The 22,527-nt window shown below is 43.9% G+C and overlaps 1 protein-coding gene and 1 pseudogene across 4 annotated transcripts in view; both read right to left on the reverse strand.

The window, feature by feature from the left end:
* GRID1 (glutamate ionotropic receptor delta type subunit 1) overlaps positions 1-22,527 on the reverse strand; it is a 715,979-nt gene that overhangs the window by 425,313 nt on the left and 268,139 nt on the right. The window lies entirely within an intron of this gene.
* LOC311605082 (serine/threonine-protein phosphatase 4 catalytic subunit-like) lies at positions 11,191-12,352 on the reverse strand (annotated as a pseudogene). The gene has a single exon. The product of its transcript is annotated as a serine/threonine-protein phosphatase 4 catalytic subunit-like (transcript).

The following is a 22,527-nucleotide window of genomic DNA, read 5'->3' on the forward strand; positions in this document are numbered from 1 at the left end:
ACAGGTGCCCAGAGGTGGTTTATAAACGTCCTTCAAGTCCTATAAATGGTTGTATGAGCTTAGAGGTTCTTATAACACATGTCTCTCTATCCCTTCCTGCTACATGACTGTCCCACTTTGCTGAGACAGACAGGACATGTGCCTCTGTTCTCTCAGACTCTAAGATCATCATCTCAGCACTGGGCTGGAAGCCCTCCCTCTCTACTCTTTCCCTCCATCCCCCCCCCACCCCTGCAAGAGGCTCCAAAAAAGACGATGACGTAGGTAGACCTGGAGATCATCAGGCCAAGTGAAATAAGCCACGAGCAGAAAGAAAAGGCATTCCTGAAGACCTTTTAGAAGGTGTTTTTCTCCCAGAAGGTGGATCTGGTGTTGATGCTAGCCCAGACTGGAAAGAGCAGAGGAGAGGGTAGGCATGAGAAAAGGTTAGTCAGTGGGTTCTGGACTACAGGTAGGAAGAGGCAAGAGGTTCGGGCACTGTATTAAAAAAGACTCAGATTAAAACATTAAAAGATATAAAAATATATTTAAAAATTCAGACTAGAAAATTGCTCTACACATTTCAAAAAGAGAGAAAAAGGAATTTGAAAATTTTTATCATAAAGAAATGACAAATGCTTGAGTTCACAGATAGCTAACCTTATTTAAGCATTACACACACATACACACAAAGACACATACACACCAACAAAAACAACAACAACAAAACCATCACAGTACCCCATAAAAATATACATTTTATATTTTAGTACCTGTTACAAACTAAAACATTTTTAAAGCTACTATAAAAGAGAAACACAGAACTCAGGGACCATCATCTATCCCTGTATAACTACAGCAGAGGTGGAAACTTCTTGATGGTAAAGGGGCAGGGCTAAACCTTGAGAAGGGAGGCAGGTAGCCCCAGGACAGAGGGGGAAGGGAACATCTTTCTCTCCTGGGAGCAGCTTCCCTGGTCTGAGCCAGCAGCTCTCCTGCAGGCCTCTTGCCTCAGGTCCCTGCAGGCAGCCCTCATTACTGCAGGATGGGCCCCAGAGGCTCAGAGGCAGGTGAGGGCCCAGGTGGGCAAGCTGCAGGCTATAGGTGACCTGTCTTGGCCCTACATCTGGCTAGAGCTTCAATTTGATCTCTCACTAACTCAGCTCAACCAAATTCTATAAAATTCCCTGTGGAATTGCACACAACATTGTAAATAATCTAACTCCCAGAGTTCTGGCCACTCTTGAAAAACCAAATTCTCCTCACATCCTCCATTTCTGTTTTCTAGATGTTAGCTCTTATTGTGAGTTTCCCCAATCTACAAAAAGTGGCACTTTCTAGAACATCAAACACTGAGATCTTTACCTACAAAGTGGCATAGTTCCATGTTAGGTAACTGATGTATGTCAAAAGAAAATGAAAACAAAATTATTTGTATATGATTATTGGGAAATTTAGTAAACATTATCTACAATGCGCATTGAAATGCTGAGATTAAATTCCATGTTATATATAATCCCATTTTACAGCGACTTCCAATAGTCCACGGGACAGACACTGCTCCCCACAGCAGGGTTCTTGAGGACAGAAAGGAACAAAAGTACACTGGATGCTCTGCCCACTGTGTCTAACAGGCCCTAGGACATAGCAAGTGTCATTTACTTGTCTGCTGAATAAAAGAACAACTGGACCAATAGCTTTCCACTGCAAAGTCTGTTTGTTTAACTCCCTGGCAAAGCTCCCACAGTCAGCACTGACCTAAGCGGTGTTGTCATGTTAGCAAGTGGACTTGACATTGGTTATGTCTGAATCACCAGTCCTTCTGCAGAGGCGGGAAGGCTGGAAACCTTGCTATCCCAAAAAAAGAGTTCTGATTTGTTTAGAAAAGTACAGCCAGGTATTCATAAAAGCAGTGTTCTGTCTACTCTTGCTTTTCTCTGTTACATAGAGAGTAAATTACAAGGTCAGTTTTCCCAGAGATCTGGAGACCTTACCTCCCACAGGGAACCTTATTTTTTTAAAAAATCTAATCACACACAAAAAATAGCTATTACAGGCAATCCATGCCCACACAGAATTCCCAACTCTTCAAGATGTGTAAGGAACAGTGGGGAGGAGATCAGCGGGCTAGTGATTTCCAGACTTCCGGGGGCCTCACATTTCTTGGCTACAGGGGAATTCAAAGGCCCATGTTCTTGGGTAGAACTTGGCAGCTTACCTTCCTAAGTTATCTTATATGTACTAAGAATAAATGCTGCTTGGACTGCCAAGCTGAACGCTGCAGCAATAAGTCCTGGTACGAAGCAAGAGCATCTTTAGACCTTGTGTCAGTGTCAGACAAAACCGCACAAATTTATCACATATTAGGGGCAAATGCCATGGGCCAGAAACACCCATTAACCCTGAGATGCATGAGAATACAAATCCTTGTTCCTGTGGAGCCTGTAGCCCAGTGAAAATGAATTATACATGGACAAACTGAGCGATGCTTAGCATGCACCAGATACTGATGTTGCAACCTTAATCCAGACAGCAGCCCAATGCGGTAGATTTTGTTATCACCCACAGGAGAAAAAACTGAAGCAAGGAAGTAAAGTAGCTTGTTGGAAACTGCAGCTGTTACTGGCAGAGGTGGGATTCAAACCTTGACTTTCTGCCTTTGGAAACCTCACTTCTGACGCTGGCAGTCACCTGGTGAGTAGAGGTCTAGGAACCTTGGGCTCCATATATCCACATATTATATAGCAGTGGCTGCAGAGCAAAATGAACATATGATAAGGTAATCAATAGGGTAATGGTGTGGGGAAAATTACCTTGACAAGTGAGACCAGGAATTTCTCTTTCGAAAAGAATTGTCTGCTGAGGACATTTGACAGTTGCTTATGGTAATAAATGGACCACATAGGACCCGGGGCTGATTGGGCCAAAATTTCAAGGGAAGAGAATATAGCCTGTGCTGTAAAGGAAAGTGAGTGTATGAGGCTCCTGAGACTACTAGGAGAAAAAGGATCAGGGTCGGAGAAGCGAGAATGGGGTGGCGAGAGCAATGCGAGGCCCCAAGTGATCGCAAAACACCCAGGCAACCTTGAAGAAGGCCTAGCAGTCTCGAGAAAGGTTTGTGATGGCTCATTGATAGGAAAGAAACTGTTGCTGTGGGTATGAGCAGGGGTGACCAGGCATTTTCACTAGAACTTGAGGCACTCAAAGACCTATGACTAAGTTCTGGGTTATAGCCACCATGACTCCAACACATAGACAATTAAAAGTCGTTCCCAGCCCCCCTTCTTTGTTTCAGAATCTATCCCTCCAAATAGTTGGCTTGATGAAGATCTCATATAATAAACCATGAATTCAATTTAACCCACCTAGATTAATCTCTATGACATCCAAAAGAATTAGTCTCTTGACAAGTGACATAATCAAGGAAGAGGGCGCTGTGCTCTCATCTTAAACAAGGGTCCTCATAAAATCCCCCAGACGCTAATTACTACCTCACAATTAATTTCCATCATCAGTAAATGATCAGAATGGTTAAACTCTCTTCATCAATAGGACAGCAGAGGTTCAGAGAGATCAGATACCTGCTGAGATGGCATGCTTCCCTAAGGACCCAGTGTGAATTCCACTGGGGTAGGCCCAGCAACAGGGGCCTCTCCCAGGGCTGCAGAGACCGTGATTGCGCAACCTCAGCTTGCTACTGTTTCTCTGGAAGCCAAAAGGAATGAGTACATTGAAAATAATTAGCTGCTCATACATCAAGTCAATTAATCTTAGTTAAGCTCATTGAAATCTCAGACTCGGTTACTGAAAATACCAAACTTGAGTTGACCACCAAAGGCAACACCCCAAGCAGGAAACCCATTCAAGAAAATGACTCCATTCCCTGAACTCCCTGGACCCTGATGGAGGAGAGGGGAGCCTGGCAATAGACAAAAGAGTAATCCGCAAGGGTGGAGCTGAGCCAACTCCTGCTTTCAAGGCCCAAGCCAGTCACACTTTATTAAAACATAAGCTGAAAATCACTTATTCTGCATTAGGTGATTAATAGCATTGGCCCCTTCCTGGGACAGAGCGGCAGCCCTGAGAAATGACGCAATTACTCCCAGTGAATGGGAGCATTACAGGACTTGTTACTAACAGGGTGGTGTGTACAATTTCATGGTTAATTAGGACGTTGGGGGGAACGCCGCTACATTACCCAGCCTCAACAGAATTCCTAAGCTGCCCTGCTCTCTGTGCTTTCAAATTGTTATGAAATAAACTTCAAGAATTAAGGAAATCAAAGATGCTCTGGGTTAATTAGAAGCCAGCAATGATTGCAGGAAATGATTTTGGGGGTAATCTTGGACCAGCCAGGTCCCGGTGGCCTCTCACACCACTCTGATGCCCTCCATGGCGCAGCAAAAGCACTTGGAGACATGGTTTCCAGGGAGAAAAATGAGTTTTAATCAAGACTGGGAAATGGAATTACATGTGTAATTAGATAGAAATAGCCACAAAACCACAAGCTGGGAGCTCGCTGCAATATCAAGCCTCTGTTCTTGGAGGCCAGTGAGAACTTAGGCATACACTATGCTGATGAAGGCATTCGAGTTGTTCTCTGGCCAACTAGAACTTCCCAGGAGAGGAATAAAGGTTGCTCTGTACTCACTGGAAACAGCCCACGTGGTGATGTGGCGGGCTGCACTCCTTTTGTGGGTCTCTGCTTTTTACTCTCCTGTCTGTGCCCTGAAACTTACCACCCTTGCACCAAAATGATCACGTGATCCTTTTTGTCACTTTGAGGAAACAGACTCCATGTGTCCACAGGAAAAGCCAGACATTTTCAAGGCTCTAAGATCAAAGATCAGAAATCCAGTGCTCTAATTTGTCTTCATTTCAAGTTCATAGGCATAAAAAGCAAACTGCCATGCTTAACGGAGAAAACGATTTCTGTGACCTCCCACCAGGATCACTTGAGTGTCCGTCTTATGCAAAAGCAGGACAAAGAGGCAGCCACTGCCTGGGGTTGTGAATATATCAGTACACTCACTTCCCTGAGGATGTTTGCAAAGACACACAAGGGCTTCAAGAAAGAAGGCACCCAAACTTTGGAGACCTAATGGGTTTTTCAAGACAGGGTTTTTCTGTGTAGCTTTGGCTGTCCTGGACTTGCTTTGTAGACTAGGCTGGCCTCGAACTCACAGTAATCTGCCTGCCTCTGCCTCCCAAGTGCTGAGATTAAAGGTGTGTGCCACCACGCCCAGCTGAGACCTAAGTCAAAGGGACTGGTCAAGTAGTCCAGAGTGGCTCTCCAAGGCAAAAGGCAAGCAGGGTTATGCAAAAAGACCTGGGAAAATAACTTCAAGGAAAGGGATGTTTAGAACAGTGACCTGGGTTCAATCTCCCGGGCCAAAGGTCCATGGCCATTTGTAGGCAGTGGCAAAGGCCTCTGCCCTCCTGAGCAAGACTGGGGGTATTTGAAAATGTCAAAGGAAGGAAGGAAGGAATATACATTATTGTGGGCTCACCTAGTCTGAGGTTCATTAGCTTTCTGCTTATAAAATGGAAGAGTCGCCTGTTGATCATATATTACACATTACAATATTTCAGAATTATAATAGTATTGGAGACTAGGTATGGTGGTTTTAATTAAATGATCCCCATTAACGCATATGTCCCAATTTTTGGTTCCCAGTTAGTGAAACTGTTTCAGAAGGGTAAAGGGGTGTGGCCTTGACAGAGGTGGTATGTTACTAAGGTTGTGCTTTGAAGCTTCAAAAGCCCTCATCAGGCCCAGTGTCTCTCCCTGTATCTTCTGCCTGCTGACCAGGATGTAAAACCCTCAGCTACTGCTCCAGTGCCATGCCTGTGCGCTCACCACCATCATGGTCATGAGCTAACACTCCAAAACTGTAAGCCAGCCCCCAGTTAAATGCTTTCTTTTATAAGAGGTGCCTTGGTCATGGTGTCTCCTCATAGCAATACTAACCTTAACTAAGATACTAGGACACACTGGAAAGTTCACAAAAGCACTCCAGCTCTGCACATCTTCTTTTTATTCTCTCTCTTTTCTAGGACACAGTTTCCTTCTCTGTCAAATGAAAGTACTCGTTCACCTTCCTGATAGAACTAAAACAAGATTGAAGACAAAAACAAAAACAAAAACAAAAACAAAAACAAAAACACAACTCTCTATGAGGAGCCTCGTATGAAGCCCTTGACATAGGTCACCTCATTCTTGGTCATGAGCCTGGTACCACAAATGTACCCTTCTTTCACAGATGGGACGTTGAGGTTAAACAAAGGTGAGCAAGCTGATCTGAAAGCCACTAGCTGGTAAATGGCAGACTGAGAAGTAACTTTGTGTTGACAATAGATGCTGAACACAATGCCACCAGGGGGTGCTAAGCATGTATGAGCACTTGGTCTGGCCCACAGAGCATGGAAAGTTCCCCTTATGCCTCCCTCTCCCTCTCTCTCTCCTACCACAGGACTCAGATTAAATCTCTTGAAATATGAAGGTATCTCTCATACATTACATTGATTCATTTCAAATTTTGCTCTGTTAGATTTGACCCAACATTTGACCCCACACAATAGTTTTTAGATTGGATCCCAGCACTATAGTGTGTCACTCCCATCCCAATTCTTAAACTCATTATTTCCTGGATGAAAAGGACAGGTAGGGGTAGGGAGACTGGATGGCCTGGGAAGGGTTTGGCTTGATGTGATGATCCTGGGGAGCTGAGCAGTGAGACACAGGTATACATACAAGGGATTGTGTATCATTGGCACTAAGAAAAATCTACCCCCTCTCCAGGTATGGAGGCCTGACGAGAAAGAACTGGGGTGACTCTAGAGGTCATGCATTTCCCAAGAGTGTAGACCTGTTGATAGGAACAGTTACAAAGCTTCATTTCAACTCCTCAGACCAAATTCCATCCACAAGTCCGGCTTGTTGAAATCTCTAAGAGATACACACTTACTTTCCAGAAACATCTTGTTCCCTCCAGCCCTTGCCCTTCCACCCTTCTGTTTGACATCACTTAAGCCCCCACAAGCTGCCATTAGCCTTTGTTTAATAGCATGTCCATGTTGTCTGTTCCTTGGATTTAAAAGGTGACACTCCCCTCCCTCTATGAACAGTATTTATATGTGTACATGTTAAGCACCTGCCAGAGAATGCACTCTCAAATCATCTGCACATCCACCTCTGTCAAGCCCGGCTGGCAGTGGAGAAACAATAGAATCTATACAAACATAGAACCCCAGGTATGTTCTATGACCTTCAGCCTTGTGGAACTCCACAGCAACTCACATCCAGACACCACTGAGATACCAAGTCAAGACACAGGTGGTGATGGGAGGACACTTGACTGTTCCACTTTTTAAGAAATGTCTGGGATTTTCCCCCCAGAGCTTGCCATCCAACCAACCCAGCTGAATCAGTCAGGTCCAGGGCCAGTGGAGGAGCCTGACCACTGCAACAAGATAGAGAGGACCAGGAAGCCACTCAGTGCCAACCTCTGGCCTTGAACACACATCTACACAACAGAGAGAAGAGGGAAGAGTCAATAGTTATATATACAAAAGAAGACTAATTTAAAGGTTTAATATGAAGGGATAAAATGAATAATTCAAAAAGATAGTAAGCTAAAGACCTAGGGATAAACTGGCCTCGACATGCACAAACCTATATACAGAAAGCTCTTAACAGAGGAAGATAGGGTAAACGTGGAAACACATTCACTTATTTGGACTTTTGGCTTTCCCTAAATCGATTTATAGATTCCCAATAAAATACCAATAGGCTGGTTTACAGCATTAGATGGGATAAATTTTTACAGTTCAAAGAGTAGAAAAAGCTATGGAAGAAAATGAAAAAGAATAGAGATGGTACAGGAAATCTAATCATACAACATATCAAAATACCCAAAGTTAAACTAAAATAAGTCAGTATGTTTAGATTAGAATATGTCTACTAGCATAAATTTTAGTATATTACAGTTTCAAAAGTCAGTGGGGCAAAGATGAAGTATTCAATGAAGAATGAAATAATTATATATAAGGTATATTACAAATCAATTTTATATTTTCCTTTTATGTGAACAGTTGTTTTGCTTGCATGTAGGTATGTGAACCACATATGAACAGAAGAGGACATCAGATCCACTGGGTTACAGCCAGCTGTGAGGAATCACATGAGTACTAGGATTCAAATTCTGGTACTAAAATTCAATTTTAAATTTAAATGTTTTCAATGAGACCATAAAGGTACCTACAAGAAAAAAATTTAACTCTTTATAAACTGTGTATAGATTAATGTTTTTCATATGACTAAAGCTCAGACACAATAAAGAACAAGATCAATAATTTTACTATACAAATAAAAATATTTTCATGAAAAAACAAAGCAAAACAAATTGGGTACAATATTTTCAACTACACCAAAGATCAAAAGATAAAAATCCCTACTGCACGGATCTCCATGATATCAACAGAAAAATGGGCAGAATGCAGAAACACGTAGCCAGCAGAAAACAAAATACAAGTAACTTCTGAGCATCTGCAAAAATGCCTCATGTCACTCAGAAGAAAGATGCAGGTTAAAGCCATGCTTTGCTACTAGTTTTATGCATCAGATTGGGAAAAGTCCTGAAATTGATTGACGGATTCTATTGACAAAACTATGGAAAAGCAGGCACACTTACACACTGTAGGAATAAAGGTAGCACAGCCATTTTGGAAAGGAATTTTGCAGTATCTATCAAAGTTACCAATGTAAAAATCCTTTTACTCTGCAGTTCCATTTTTAGAAGTTCATCCTATGGATATACTTTCAAAACTGCAAGCTAACTGACCTAATTGCAAGGTTATTCTCTGCACCTCATTTTTTCAAAGCAAAATATTGGATGGAATCAAAATTTGTCATTAGAGAGCTAGTTTAAAAGATTACGGCACAACTAGGCAATCAAACAATCTGCAGCTGATTAAAACGATGGGCAGACCCTTCACAGACTAATGTAGAGAGATCTGTAAGCGTGCTTCAGAGTGAAAAAGCAAAATGCGGAATAAATAGATGTGCTGTGAGTCTCATCAACTTCAAATAAATCTATACCTACCTGGGAAAAGCCTCAGCTGAGGAACTGCTCCTCCAGACTGTCCTGTGGGCATGTCTGTGAGGCATTTTTTAAATTAATGATTGATGTGGGAGGACCCAGCCCAGTGTGGGTGGTGCCATCCCTGGGCAGGTGATCCCGGGTAGTATAGGAAAGCAGGCTGGCAAGCCATGGAAAGCAAGGCAGTAAGCAGAGCCCCTCCCTGGTTCCCACTTCTGCTCCTGCTTGAGTTCCTGACTTGACTTCTTTCTCTCAATGACAGACCATGATCAGATATGTAGGCCAAGACTCCTTTTCCTCCCCAAGTTGTGTTTTGTCATAGGGTTTTATCATAGCAATAGCAAACTAGGACAGTGGGTGCACAGTGAACCCCCATTAGCATAAAAACATCAAAGAACATAAATCTACTTATGAAAAATCTAAGAATCCCAAAATGAATAATTTCTGAGATACAAAACAGATTAGAGTTTAGAAACTGTCTATACATTTTGGCCTGCTAATTTTTTAATGTATCAACTCACGTTCATGAATTAAAAGAATATGCTAAAGACAAATAAATGGTAATGGAACGAATCATAGAGATTACAAGAACCAAAGAAAATTCTAGAACTATATGGAATGGAGACAACATGGAATAAAGGCTAGTTATAGATAGGAGGCCAAGACTCTTTGGAGCTAAAACAAAAGGAAGGGACACATGCAGATGACTGAGACTGGGAAAGAATAGTCTCCAGGTGTGTGCCATAATGTGTTTTAACTATTCATATAAATTACATAAAACTCCCCTGTGCACATATACATCTGTTCCACAATTCAAGGCATTTTAATAGGCAATGAATGCTCTTCATACTAGAAATCTCCTATAAGGAAATCATTACAAATATATCCAAAGACTGAGCTTCACACATGAGCCCCAACACAAATGTTCAAAAATAAATGAGTAATTAAATAAACGATTGCCTTCCATACAATGCAATGCCAAGCGGGCACCTGATGTTGTAAAATATTTAATGATATCAAAAATGTTTGCTCTCAGCTGCAAAGATACACACCAACACATTGACTGCAGCTACCTCCAGGAGGGGCATCATGGATAATTTTTATTCTTTTTGCACATGCACATTTTCTCATTTTTACAGTGAATATATATTGCCTGTGTAATAATAAATAGGGCTTTAAAATTATGGAAAAACAAAGACCCAGTTTAGTTGAATGGTGTCTGTGAGAGCTGCCCAACTAGACATCTCCTTGTCTAAACTCTCCACTTTAATAATTTCCAAACCACAATGGCGAGATCCAAAGACCGTCCACAGAGGCTACAGAGAGAGAGCAAGAGGCCTTGGGAAGAGGGAAAGTCAGAAGTTCCGTGTCATGGCCTCCTAACCCTGTGCATGCACACATTTTGCATACAACAACAACAACAACAACAACAACACACACACACACACACGCATGCATGCATGCATAAGCATACGTGCAGACAGAGAGACAGAAGGAAATAGAGAGAGGCAGACATAGACAGAGATAGAGACAGCACAGTGACAACTGAAGTACCTCCACTTGGCTGTATTGTACAAACAATAGGCTTTAACCTTAGTAAAGGGGTACCTGGACCAAAGACAACTATGCCACGAATGTCTGCCTTTATGCCTAGTCTAGATTCCAGAAGCTCACACACAGTGATCATTACCACTATAGCTGCTTTCTCAGAACAGAAAAAATGATGTGAAAACACCACTCGATGCCCAAAGGCATTATACAACAGAGTTGATGAAGAGACAGGAGGAGTTTCTGTCTACTACAGTAGGTCTGAGGTTTGAGCCTGGGCACCTGGAAGGCAAGGATCCAATAGCACCCTAAGAAACAAAGATAGGGGTGAGGGCCAGGGGTTCTCCTATAAGATCCCAGTGTAGGGTGCTCCGTGAGACTATGCTGGCCCACTGCTCTCCTCAGAGGACTTTTACCTGGGAATAAACGTTGGACCAATCTTACAACTCTAAGCAGAGACCAAGACCAATGTTCCCTCTTAAGTAGGGGCCTCCACTTGACCATGGCTTTTCTTTTCTTTTTTTTTTTTTTTTCTTGACTGTTTTTCTTCTTTTATTAGAATTTTATCTTCTTTTTTCTCAAAATGTTTCATCTAAAAACAAAAAAAGGAAAAAAGAAAAACAAAAAATGACTGGAAGCTTCATCGACCAAGTAGGAGAAAAGAGAAGGAGCCAGAAGCTGAGGCTCCATCCACCCCAGAGCAAGTCCATACCCTGAGACAAGACAAGCCCATAGCCCCTCACACTTAGCCTCTGACTGGGCAGAGAGCAGTCACAGTGGGCCAAGGGCCAGAGAGGCTGGGACCAAGGAGTCACAGGAAATAGTTGGCCACCGGCTCTTTGGAGGGGATGCCATGTATCTCTTGGGATGCAGCCTCGAAGATGATGAAATCTTTCTGGAGGTGCTCATCCAGTTCCAAGATGGATGCCACATTCCCACAGTGGTAGGAATGATTAGGTGCTGACTACACAGTAAGCGAAGCCTCATTGAAATGCCACTTGTAACCTTCCATCACCAATTGGTGTGCGCAGCAGATCATGTCAGTGTTGTTAGCTGCATTGAACTGGGCCACCACATCACAGCCAAACAGATAGCCTGCCCCACTGGGGATCATTCCCCAGTGTGTTGTGTCTTCAGGGTGACCATAGGAGGCCACACATGAATCCATCAGGGGGTACACTTTCAGTCAATCATCCATATCTGATGCAGGGTCTGGATGGAAGGGGAAAGGCCCCCACGCACATAGAACATCTTGTCATCAATGATAGCATACAGGCTGAGATAGTCAAAGATCTCAGTATAGTAGTTCCATACAGTCACCAAGCCATATTTGCACAAGCATCATAGAAGCCATGGACCTGAGTAATCTGGTGATTCTCATGATTGCCCCAGATCAAAGTGATATGGCCAGGGTATCAAACCTTAAGAGCCAGCAGGAGGAAGAAGGTTTCAACACTGTAGAAACTATGGTCCACGAAGTCTCCCATGAAGAAGTAGTTGGTCCCAGGGACATCACCACCTACTCTGAACAGCTCCTTGAGGTCATAGAATTTTCCATGGATGTCACCACATCCTGTGACAGGCAAGTCCACCCTCTACACATTGCTCTCTTCTACCAAGATCTCTCTGCTCTTAGCGCAAAGAACCTTCACTTCACTCTCTTTGATGGGCTCGCAGCGCCGCAACTGCTTGATCTGCCGGTCAAGATCGTTGATTTCCGCCATTGCCCATAGCTTTTCTTATGAGTAAGGCAACAGGAGCACTATGGTATGCAAAGGCTCAGGTCAGCTGTCAGCTGTTTCTCATCTTAGCCCCTGGCTCGTAAATGGCTGAAAAGTCACTGACCTAATAATGGCATAATTGCAGCTATCACTGACCATGATTTTACCACTTACCAAGCACTGTAATAACATAAGCAATCTTACTTAAGCCTAGCAATAAGGTCATGAAGTCGTGGGAAAGACAACACATATGGCCCAGTTTTCCCTCCACCACCAGAACCCACACTCTCTGACATAGAACTTTACAGCTCTTTCCATAAGAGATGAAGCCTAACTTTCATTCCCTGAAGCTGGGCTGATTTTGAGACTTTCTTTGCCTGACAGAATTAGGCAGAAGCGACGACATGTGTGCCAGCTCCAAACCTAGATCTCAAGGTCCTCTGCGCATGCCCAGCTATTCTGTTGGGGTTCTGTCACTTCTATGAGGACTAGCCTGAGGTTGAATGAGGCCCACAGGGAAATGGCAATCACAGAAGATACCCCCGCCATGACTACCAAATCCAGCTAAGAATTAATTCAACTACAGACATGAGTTGGGGCCCCAAGTCTAAACAAAACTAGACTAGACAAACAAAGCTACTAGGTCAGTTATCAGACGCATGAAAACTATTATGTGGCTAGTGGTGTAAATGATGTTTGTGAACAGTTTGTTTCACTACCCTGTCACAGTAGTAAATACATGGACACAAGTGTGTTCCTTATGCCTGTCAAAGTAGGATTGGAAACAAGAGAAGCTGCCTAACAACTGAGTGGGTTGTCATGTTCAGTTTCTGAGCCAGGCATTTTGGAAGGTTATCAACATGAGATGAGTCGTGAGGGTAGAGTGCTCATAGTGCGACGAGCAGCTTTACACACCAGAGAACTCTCCTTCTATTTACCCCTCACTCTTCCTCCGACAGGTCAAACATCAAGAAGGCACAGAGCCATGAAGACTTCACCAGATACTCACCTTGTTGATGCCCTGGGATCCAACTTCTTGGACTGTGGAGACTTTTATGGCAACTTACCTAAACTAAGTCAAGACACACACACACACACACACACACACACACACACACACACACACACACACACACACAGAGCCAACAGGTGAAAGTGCAGATCCAAAGTCTGAGCGGTGACAGTCCCTGTGTCCTAGCCAGCCTTGGAGTGACGACTAGCATTTCTTCTGGTTATATCAGTGATGGTGCTGAAGACCAGACAATCCAAACAAACTCATCAAGGTCAGTGCTTCCAGTGGTTCTCAGCCTTCCTAATGAGGCAACCCTTTAATATAGTTCCTCATGTCGTGGGGACCCGTCAACCATAAAATAATTTTTATTACTACTTCATAACTGTGATTTGGCTACTGCTATGAATAAAAATATAAATATTTTTGGAGATAAATATTTCCCAAAAGAGTCGTGACCCACAGGTTGAGAGCTGCTGCTATGGTAGGTGTGTGTGGTCCCCTCCTTCTAGAACAAGAGTTAGGCAAAGACAAACAAAAATGCCTATCCATGCAGGAAAGGGATCATTTGGGTTTTTCCCTGGGCTCCTCTGACTTTTCAGGAATAGAAAAAGCAAGATTTGTCTTTAAGAACTGTTCATCTTAGATCCAAACCCAATGACCGGAGTTCCAGTTTTGAGTCGCAGATGCCAGAACCCCAAAAAGCCTGATTTTAAATTCCTATTCCCACATGAACAGCACCGTCTCTACAAGACAGGCTGCTGTGAGACCACATAGCTAACATAACATGGACAGGTGGCAGGACCTGGCTCCCACGGGGCAGCCAAGAAAAGGAGGATATTCTAGCCCACCAGCACGATGAAGGCAGCAGCAGCTTGTATCCAAGTAGAGATGGAGCCTCAGGTCACCTGAACTGCTTATCCAAGGCCACATGATGCCTCTTGCTACAGACTGTAGTTCACTGAGACGGTTTTTTGCCATGCATATTGGGATCCTGGCAGCTGTCTCTAAGGGCTTTCAAACCACAGGCAATAAAGAGCCCCTAGGGCTCAAGGCCCATCTGCTCTGTGAAGACAGAGCTTCAAAGGATATGTCACGAAGCATCCAAAGACGCTGTCTGCTTCCTTCAAAACTGGAGCAGTTCCCTCAGCCTTAATGCTGGGATGAAACCATACAGAAGATGAAGTTGTCTCATTACCAGTCAGAAGGCTGCAGCTCAACAGCTCTGAGGACACTAGGTTAGTAAGCTATCATCCTGACCTCAAGAGGTCTCCAATATCATAGCGAGGGTCTTACAGAGCTTTTTGTGGAGTTGAGAATGTTCACAGAAGATAGTTAATTCTGGTCTTCTGATAAAGGAAAGGGCAGACTAAGAAAACAAAACAAAACATACAGAGCGTAAGAGGCCTTCCCTACAGTCAATTCTTTGGAGGCTACTAGGAGTCATCCAAGATTCAAGTCAAGAATATGGAAGAGGAATAATTGGCCCTATGAGATCAGACACGAGAGAGAGCGGATGATCTCATCTAAGGATGAGGGAGGGAGCCTTCCTAAAGAGGGGAACCAGAGACTTATGTAATAGCTATGGAGGATGAAGAGGTAAGAGAGGCGATGTTTTCATTAGAAGGAACAGCAGGTGCCTGGTGGATAATGAAAAGGTAAATCTATGAAGAATGAAAGTAGATGCCAAGACTAGGAAAACAAAGGAAGCAACCAGGGCTGCTCCATGCACATCCTGAGACCCACTGTGTAGAACGATGCCAAAGAGTCTTGCTTCTAAGGGAAACGCACCCTTCTGGCCACTTCACAGCACAGTGAGACTTAAGCAAAGGAAAAAAAAACTAGACTACAGTGAGCACCTTTCATGTATCAGAAAGAGCACCTACTATGTGCCAGGCACAGTACCAGATGCAAGCACACAGTAAAACATTAGATTTGTTTATTCATTCAGTCTGACAATTGCCTATGGATCCATTGCTGCTTTCCCTGACCAAGCAGAGGCAAAATAACTATAAAATCACCCACTAAGGAGAGAATACGAGAGCTTATATTCAAACTCCTGGTAAACTTTCTCTTATTGATGTTTAGTTCTCTCATTTACTTTACTTTAACAAACAAGGTGTCATTTGGGTAGAAAGACATTAGCCTGAAACACCCTCGATCAATGCTACTTTTGGATGTTCATGAGATTGTCTGATAGAATCATTAAAAGAGGAGGCAAAGATATTTAACCTCTATCTCATAATTATTCCTGGACTTGACCTTAGAATCCCAAGCTGGGGATGTTGCTCTAAATAAGCATTTTACAAATTACTTGGCAATGTAATACCATAAGTAGTTACATAGTAGAGATCATGAATACACACACCTACAGAATAAATGAAAAGCCCTCTCCTAATGTTATGCAAATGAGAATGGCGATTGGATAAACTCTCTAGGAACAGAATTTCACACAGATCCACAAAGTCCTGGATCTCAAACCACCACAGTGGAAAGAGATTCTTAGCCCTAAGAAAACTGAATTAGATGTTACACACAGTAACTCTAGTAATGATAAAGGCAAGGCTTTGAATAAAACCACTCCATAAACTGCAAGAAAGGGGAAGATGCAGAATTTCTAAATTAGCATACTATTTTACATAACATATAAGTTTCAATATGCATATGCAACTAAATTAATAAATCAGATGCTACAAATAGCCCTCTGACTCCTTCATTTACTTCTCTATGAGTTTATATGTCCAACTCCAAATTGACCCCTTACCTCTATATGGGAACTTCCCACTGGAAAAGTTGCAAAATGCACTTTCTATTAAGAACTGCTCTGTATGCCATAATTCATGGAAACAACTTGTGTAATGAAGTGGGAAACTTACCCAGTCTACCCATCAGGCAGCTCTTGCCCCACCAGCCAGGCAATCTGACAAAGCTGCCTAAGTTTGGGGAGTAGCATATAACTATGCTGTTAATGAGGAATCTGGTCTGGAAAGACCTGGAGTCTAAGCAGCTCAACAGTGTAAGCATAAAGGGGACTACCAGAATAGAGTCCTATCTGTCTCACACTCAAGGCTGTGACATTAGCCCACATAGGTATGCCCAGATGTGGGGGCCTAACCATAACCACGGCATAGCCTGGCCTCAGTGAACCACCATCCCCTGAGCACATACACAACACCCCTGAGCTCATGAGGAACAGAACTCCAAGTATATCGCACTCAGTCTTGAAGAAGACAGAGGTGCTGGCCCAGGGTTGAGGTCACCACCCTAGGCTACAGGCCACTGTTTCCAGGGACTAGCAGGTACACTGACCACTGGCAGCTACTTCTTTCCCAAGTGTCAAGGCTCTCTGAGCAGCTACCTCCGAACAGAGGCAGAGATTCACTGAGATCTCACCTATAGCCACAAGTAGGTCAGTGAACTCCAGGGTACCCCCTCTACAGAGGGACAATGCAGATCAACTGCCACTCTGCACTGTGCTCTCTGTACACTCGACTCTTGTGTCTCCCTGCTGCAGGCATCGCCATGCTGGTGGTCTCCACAATCTGCTCTGGCCCACAAAGCACGAGCCCTTCCTGATAACCTCACTCCCTTCCTTCTTCCCGCCTCTGCCTCCTAAATGTGGGTTTTCCCATAGCAGCACCAAGAAGCCCATATTGCAGCACCGGCCTCTTTGGCTAAAGAGCTCAAGCCATTCAATCTGAGTAGAAGCCCAAGAGAATTAAATGACAACTCCTGACTCTGCTCTGCGAGTTAAGCCTGCCTCTGCCAGGCCATACGGTTGTCCATAGACAGGAGGCATTGCACTGTCCCTCAGTCCTTCCTTCCTCTCCCCACAGCTCTGTCCAGGATCTCCTCTCCTGTCTAAAAAGAGCAGCCTCCTGTTTGACATCAGCCTCCAAAATGGCAGACATGCCATCTGGCTCAACCCTGGCAATCTGTCCTGCTTCCAGCTGCCAATAACACCGCAGTCCTCCAAGCACCCCCACAGGTCCAGTGAGACGATGCCATGGCACCCCTCTGCCTAACAAGAAGAGAAAAGACACTACTGCTCTTGCACGCTTACTGGTCACCTGGGACTCATCACACAGGACATACATGCTTCCTATGGCCCCACCTATTCTGTCCCCGTGAGAGCATTCAGAATGATGTCATTGTCATTTTCAGACTCCAACCATGACTCCTCATCCAAGAATTTGTCTCTACATACTGCTCCCTCAAAAACTGAATGTTCAAGCTCCTTCCTCGTGGCAATATGGAGAGAACCCGACAGGCTTAGCCTTGCTTTACCACATGCTACAGATGAGTCATCCCAATCTTCTGTGCCTCCATTGCCTATAAAATGGGACAGTAGCATTCTAGTAAGGGGAAGATCAAGGTTTCTTATGGTTTCTACTTCTATTGCCCAATACCCACTGAGGATTCCTGCTCAGAAAACTTCTCTGACAGCTTCCATCTGAAGCACCCAGACCTAGAAGTGCCCAAGGCTGTGGGCCTGATGGTCTATATTCCTTTGCCTCGGGGGAATCCCCAGGTCTAACTGACCCTTGAGAAATGCCTAGAGGACGAGAATCATTCTGGGACTTCTGAAGTCTGAACCATTCTTCATTCCCAAGCCTTCCTCAGGAGAGTCTACCCTCAGCTAAATGACCACCTTGCAGAGTTGTAATGAAGACCCAGTCTTCATTTTCATGCAAAGCACCTGGCAAAATGCCCACCATGGGGACAGGCCAAAGCTACCACACCACAGCTCTCAAGCACAGCTCACGCCATCAGCTATGTGCTTCACCTCCCCTCCATGACTGCGAGCCCCCATCAAACCAGAGGCCATGACTTCCAAATCCATGTAAATGCTGTTGCCTGCCATAGCATTTGAAGGCGCAGATGCTGGTTTGGGGTCTATGGTTGTTACTGGCCACATTGTAGCCTTCTTCTTTAGTGCCCACAGATTTCTTTCTCAGTGCTCCCTAAGAACAAACAGTATTACAGACAAGCACTGTCTAAGGTGGAAGGCCATTCTGCCTGGAACCTGTGAGGCTGGATGATACAAAGTTTAGCACAATAGGATGCCCTTACCTTATCCCAGGAAAAGAAGAAGGGCTGGAGTCCTCTCCACCTTGGTCCAGATGAAGTGCCCCTCCTCCCCTCCACTGTAGAGGGGACAATACCCTCTGCCTTTATCGGTGGGTAACAGGCAGGACCACTGAGGTAGCTGCCCTGAAACAGATTCCAAAAGCAAGGAGGATGTGATGACTGAAACCAGCTCCCTTGTGCAGATAAGAGACATGGTAGTCCATAAAGCTGGTTAAAGCTGGTGCACTAAGAGATCTCCCACTCCCCAAGACAGGGTTTCTCTCTGTATCTGCAACTGTCCTCAAACTCGCTTTGAGGACCAATCTGTCTCCAAACTCATATAAATCCTCCTGCCTCTGCCTCCCAAGTGCTGAGACTAAAGGTGTGTGCCGCTGCTCGCATCATACTAAGAGGTCTTAAACACACATTACTTACTGTAAAGTATAAAGGGTTTGGCTGTGAGTTGCATAGTGGGAAGGGGGTAGTGGCTGATGTAAAACTCACAATAGGCATCTGAAAGACAGACCCAGAGAATGGTGCATGCTCAGAGTATACAGAGATTGTTTGAACTGGTCAGTATAAAAAGGTTTAATCTTATCCCCAAGTCACGTTTTAATAGGAATGAACTTGAAAAGCATCCAACAGCACAAGACCGCCTAAGTAAAAGATGAGTGGCGCCATCATGTACTATACCAATCTGCTATTATAAGGAGTACTTTGCAGCCCATGGAAATAAAAATACAAATGAACATATGTTTATAGGAAAGGCTTTGATGATGTATTGTGATGTAAAAAATCAAATTATGGGGAAAATATAAATAGTTCCACATATATACATAGAATTTGCAAGAAGAATAGAATGGATGCCATCAAACTAAACCTACAGGGCCTGTTTTATGAATGAAGTTTTATTCGTCTATATGCACACTTCATCATTTATTAACTGTATGTGGCTACTGTCATGTTCAGCAATTGTGATAGGAATTGTATGTGCTGCAAATCACACACAGAACTTGACCTTTTAAAAAATGTAAGAAAGAGTTTGTCAGTCCTTAGCCTAGAAGATGCCAAATGCTCATTATACGTACTTCAAAGTAGGACATTAGGTTATTTTATTTTGGGGTGGCTTTTGTTTGCTTGCTTGTTTTGTTTTGAGTTTGTGTTTTTTGGCAGTGCGAGGGACTTAACCCTCACTCTCAGGCATGTTATTTTCCAAACTCTTTTTTTTTTTTACACTATGACTGTACATACTTATATTTTCTCTGCCATGGTGATGTGCAGTGTCCTAAAAATCACATAGTTTTGAAGACAATCTATTTGCATATTTATAATAAAAATAATTTCTCAGACATATATATGAAGAGGCCATGATGAAATCCATTAGTTTGTTAACTTCAAAACTAATTAAATAATGATAATCTCATTAATATTCATGAAAGTATAACTGAGAATGGAGTTTTGGGAAGTCTGCAACTTTCTCCGTGTTCATATGAGTCCCCAGCCTGCTGAGTCTGACCCATAGACTTTCTCAGAACGGTTATGATTCTGAGCGCCGTGCTGGTAACAGATGGAAGGACTCCATCTCCTCTCTTAAATATGCGGGACAAAGATCCCTCCCTGATAACCATCATGATAAATCCACAGGAACTCTTTCAAGAAAGTTAGCCTGAATGGGCTGCAACTCTGAAAAGGTGAGAGGCATCAGACAGTATGTGGCTCCTAAGTCCACCGCACCAAGCTCAGCCTGCTGGGCCAGCTGGGATGGGTCCTGAACAACTTTTATTCTCCCTCCATGACTGACACAGGTGCTGAGGTCAACAGGCTAAGCCAGCCATGCTGGAGTCATAAATTAAATCTGAACACTCCCCCCAAACTCCCACAGGTCCTCTACTGTTTCTTCCCACTGTCCTTCCAGCTCTGCTCTTCCCTCTTGGATCCCAGGTGCCCCTGCCAATCAAAAGGCTCCCACTTCCCCACTCAGGCTATTTCACGCCTCCACACGTTGACAATCACACTCCCCTTTGCACAGAAAGTTCGATCTCACGTAGGCCACCTGGCAGATTTCTACTCATTCTTTTTTGTTTTATTTGTTTTGTTTGCTTTGGTTTTTGTTTGTTTGGGTTTTCTTTTTCTTTCTCTCTTTCTTTCTTTTTTCTTTTTTCTTTTTCTTTTTTTTTTTTTTTTTTGTTGTTGTTGGTTGTTGTTGTTGTTGTTTGAGACAGGGTTTCTCTGTTGTAGCCATGGCTATCCTCCCTTTGTAGACCAGACTGGCCTCAAACTCACAGTGATTCGCTTGCCTCTGCCTCCCTGGGTGATTAAAGGCATGTGCCACTATGCCTGGCTTCCTACTGATTCTTTAAAAGAAAGGTCACAAGCTAAAAATTCACCCACTAGCCATATGAAGCCCACAGATGCATTTCTCAGCCCCATGTGGCACTGTGAAAATAAGGACAGCATATATTTTTTTTTTATTTTAGATTTCCAATCTTTCCAGAGCAAGCAGAAGATCTAGTAACACTCATCCCACGTCCCCATGTGGCAATCACAGGCTGTGTCTGAGGAGCAGCTGTTCTCTTCCCATTGATGTGTGTTTCCCAGTGGGTCATGGGCACACATGCCATCACCTAGCCTCCCTCACAGGCAGCTGGAGACCTGTCTGTGCTTGCTACCTTTGCTTTGAAGCTTTTGACTTCCAGTGTACTCCTTGGTGCAGCAAAAGCACCCCAAAACCAGTTAAACTTGAATATTCCTACACCTGGTCCCAGACTTACTAAATGTCACAACAGTCACCAAGAGTATTCAGAATCGCCTGTGCCCTCAACTGGTATTCTGCCCATCCACCCTCAACCTCAGTCCCAGCAAAGTTCAGGGCTATGAAGTTCATGAGCACATGTGTTACTCTTCGGCTGCATGCTCTATGGACTGTCTTCCTGTCTGGTCAACTCCTTCTAGACAGGCTCACTCTGATCCCACCTTCCCCAGTACCTAGCTAGCCCATCAGAGATCAAGGACTTCTGCCAAACTGAACTGACTCCCTTGGTGATGATTTGTGTCTCCACCCCCAGTGAGAAAAGAGTCACCACTGCAAGGCAGCCCCGGCCCTCAATGGATGCAATCAGAACAGCAAGAATCAGATGCTTACAGCTCTAGAAAGGTAGACACATTTCTGCAGAAGATGGAGTGAGTCCTACCCACAGCATCTGCTAATCGCTACAGATCCTTCTGGATGTACAGGGCTATAGAATGCAAGGTGTTATTAATGAGACCCCACAGACTAGGAGGCAGCTCCGAACAGCAGCGCTCCTTCCTCACAATGCCTTCTCTCCAACGTTAATCCCTTGCCATTATTTTAAATTCTTCAACTGCTAGAGAAGCCATGTAGGCTGTTTTCCCGAATAGTCACTCATCTGACAAGCATTTTCTAATTGACAGAACATTCTGAAAAGACAGATTACAGAGGGGGGTGGGGAGATGTATTAAGATGGTGCAATTGCCCACACACGGCAGGAGGCTAAATTGACTGAAATGTTAAGATTCTGAAAAGAAGTTGTTCATCATGGCCCCAGCCCCACAGCCCCTTCCTGGAGAGAATTCAGAGAGGTTCCACTATAGGTGGCTCCCATCCAGAGGGACAATTCTTTTCCCACAATCTCAAGACCAAACTGAGAAATGAATGACAGTACCAATAATAAAATAGTTACTAACAGTCCGGCTGTTAAAATGGGTCTGAAACACCTCAACAGACTGTGTGCCAAGGGATTCATACATAAATATTGGGAATTGTCCCTCTTTTCCAGGTGAGAACACAGAAATGCACCCAGGTTCACACTCCCTGAGTCAAGTCCAAGTGCACCTAACTTGGGAAGTTCTGCGAGCCCTTTCCTATTATCAGCTACCTCCTCCCCTTTAAGAAAAATATACCACGGAGAGGCTGCAGAGTGGCTCAGAAGGAGGCGGCCACCAGAAGCCACACAGCACAGCCCTTCAGTGAGGCGCCAGCCTCAGCACAAGTGTCACCTAGGGTATCCCGTAGGCCACTGTCACACCTGCCCTGATGTCCTTGGAGCTGAAAGTCCTCCAGGTTAGATTCCACCATCAG

Source organism: Acomys minous (genome assembly GCF_964271855.1).
Source record: "Acomys minous genome assembly, chromosome: 9".
In the NCBI taxonomy this organism is placed as follows: Eukaryota; Metazoa; Chordata; class Mammalia; order Rodentia; family Muridae; genus Acomys; species Acomys minous.